The sequence below is a fragment of the Elephantulus edwardii genome, unplaced genomic scaffold (genome assembly GCF_000299155.1).
Source record: "Elephantulus edwardii isolate Elephantulus edwardi_28Jun2011 unplaced genomic scaffold, EleEdw1.0 scaffold00293, whole genome shotgun sequence".
Classification (NCBI taxonomy): domain Eukaryota; kingdom Metazoa; phylum Chordata; class Mammalia; order Macroscelidea; family Macroscelididae; genus Elephantulus; species Elephantulus edwardii.
The window spans coordinates 1,775,464-1,778,863 of NW_006400043.1; positions in this window are offsets into that span (position 1 = coordinate 1,775,464).

Sequence of the window (3,400 nt, forward strand, 5' to 3'; positions counted from 1 at the left end):
TCCTAATCGTATTTTATCTTGTCCCAACAGCTCAATTTCTGACACACTAGAGCCTTTTGCTGTAATCATTGTGTTAATTAATCTAATTGAGAGTTTTCCACTCCTTTGTCGTCCCCTCAACTTTCCAAGCATCATGTGCTTCTCCAAGAAATAGCCTTTCCTAACCACATATTACTTAGTCTCAAAATTACTGGGTAGTGTCATCATACATAAAATGGAACACTGATGGTTTAGTAAGTAAGGAGTTACATTGAAAACCCAAAGACAGTTACAATGACTATGTGATTGGACTTTTGTTTGATTTACATCATCCTCTGAAGGGTCAGCTACGAATCAATTCTAACTCAAGGGAGCATAACAACAACAATATATACAAAGTAAAATCTTTCTAAAAACAGCATTCATCTGCTCAATTTTTTTAAATTTGTTTTTGTTTTCATTCATTTCATTTTATTGTTTCTCTTTGCCAGTTTCTGGTCTCTTTTGGAGTTTCTCAAATTGTTTCTAATACACAGAAATATGTGTATGAAGGGAGTGAAATTGACTCCAAGTCTATATTAGTCACAAGTGTGCTTCTATTTCAATTCTTGTAATTACAAGTGGCCCTTCTTCAGACTATTGTGTTTGCTATGAAACAACAGAAAACTTCAAATTAGGGGAAAAGAGTGTCTCGGGCTGCCCTGAGTAATTAAGTGAATTAAAGAAAATTACTAGTAGATGCTTTTAGTACAGCAGGGGCTCTGTGGATGAAGAAATATAACTGCTAGTCACACCTGTGCTGATTTGCACTGTGGAATTGAAATTATCATGAGCAAATATAATTTACTAAGTAAATTTAATAAATGTTGTTTTTGGGGTTCTGAAAACAGCACATGATGTACAAATCACGTCGTAATAAATGTGGCAATGTTCAGTGATACCTGGAAACGTTAAAATATGTAGAACATTCTGGAATGTAATAGAATGATTCTGGTCAAATTAAAGTGGTAAAATTGTTATTAATCTATTAATGATTATACATGTATGAGATCATATCCTCTTTCTCTGTTTAATTATTTTCATAGAATTATTTTTCCTAGTTTTTCCAATGGCTTAATACTTAGGCAATTCTCCTGAGGTATAAATAAATGGCTTTTTTGTCAGTAAGAAATTGATAAGTATCTCTTAGTCCTTAAAACAAACACCGTGAATAAATACTTAAATAATAAACCATTCAGTTATTGCTATTGAATTATAATTGTTAATAAATTATTTGCCCAGTTTCATACCTCTGAAATTAACAGATCAAGAATAGAAAAAAGAAAATTTTAGACTATAACTTTAATTTGTATGTAAAACTCTCAAAAATATTTTTATATTGGATTAACTTTGTAATAAACATTCATATAAAAAATTACATCTTTGGAGAATTATGTTGACCCATTGAGACATAACTAAAAAGTAAAAAGTGGTACAATTGTTTTCAGAAGGGAATAAGGTATTTACTAATTTAAAAATTTCCATTTTATAAGTTCATTCAAAATACCAGGATTCTACAATAATATGAACAAATTCTTAGACTTTGACTTTAGGCCATAAAAATATTAGAAAATATTTTTAAGCATTGAATATGTAGTCAGAGTTGGCAGGTCCTGAAGAAAGGCATCATGTTGTATAAATTAGAAGGTCAGTGAAAAAGAAGAAACTCTTGAATAAGATAATTTACACAGTCACACCTGCAAAGTAAGTATAGCAAAGGTGGTGAAAATGGTGTAGGATCAGCCAGTGGTATGTTTTTGTTGTACACAGGGATAATCAGAATTAGGACTGAATCAATGACACCTTATGATAACAAAAAGTTGTCTTCTCAACTTCTCTTCAATTTTTACAGTTTGCTACCAATTTTGCCTTCTTTATCTTTATATTCTTTTGCTCATATTTTACTTTAATCACCCATAGAAACATAATAATATTATATTCAACTTCCCAAGATAAACTGAAGTACCAGTACTCACCATTGTGATTATATACAAGAATCATTCCACTATACCACAGGCAGAGTTGCAATGCCTAACGATGCTATCGGCAGAATTTAGAATGATTCAAGAAGCATTAAAAGTAGATGCAAGGAGTATACAGAGTCACTATACCAAAAAGAATTGGCTGAAGAATTTGGCACAGAAGAATTTCAAGAAACATCATATGAGCAAGAGGCAATGGTCATGAAGGACGAAGTGCAGGCTGCTCTGAAGGACCTGGCAAAAAATAAAGCCCCAGGAATACCAATTGGCAATATAAAGGTGTGCCTAATCCAGACCATGGTCTTCACAATTACTTGTTATGCTTCAGAGAGTTGGACAGTGATTAAGAATGACAGAAAATTAATAGATGCCTTTAAGTTATGGTGCTGGAGAAGAGTCTGGAACATACCATGGAATGCCGAGAAAACAAATAGGTCTGTCTTAGGGAGGGTGAAATCAAGTCTCCCCATGGAGGCTAGAATTGTGAGGCTCCACCTCACTTACTTTGGGCATGTGGCTATGGGAGATCAGTCCTTGGAGAAGGACATCATGCTTGGAAGGGTGGATGGACAGTGCAAGAGAGGGAGACCCCAGATGAGATGGATTGATATAGTAATTGGAACAATGGAGGTTAGTGTGTCAGAATTAGTGAGACTGCCTCAAGACAAGAAAGGGTTCAGAGCTGCTGTACATAGGGCCACTATGCATCTCAGATAACTCAAAGGCACATAACAACAACAACACACTATGGCAGGTTTGGAAGGAAGAGTGGCATCCACTTCCTAAATAAAATAACATCCCTCTGGAAACTCTATGAACTTTGGTAAATGTCGATAGTTCTAGAAGAGCTTCAGGCTTTTTGTTCATAATGTTACTATGAGTCATGACTGACTCAAAGGCAATCAACAACAACATATCATAGGCGGAGTATGTCTTCTAATGTTATTATTACATGAGAAATTTCTAATGTTATTGCTACATGAGAAACAGCATCAATACAACATTACTACTTATAAATAGTGGCTCAAAGGACAATACATTCCATCTATGTCAGAGTAGAAGGATCATTATAAATAATTACTGTGGTGAAGATTGATATTTTAATAGGACCGCAGAGTTAAATACAGCATTATTAAACTTTTATGAGACAACCAATGATAAACCTAGGTAAAAGTTATAGAGAGAAAATGGAAATAATTAAAATTAGAAAGTCTTTCACAAAAAAAATCAGTTTCTCAGACTTCATTCAATAAAATCACTTCATGTCTAATAATTTACTTAATAACCAATGTAAAACATATTTGAGACTAAAATTCCACTACGTACTTTATTCAACCTACTTTTCATTATTATTGATCAATGTTGTTGTTGTTGTTGTTATGTGCCGTCGAGTCGCCTGC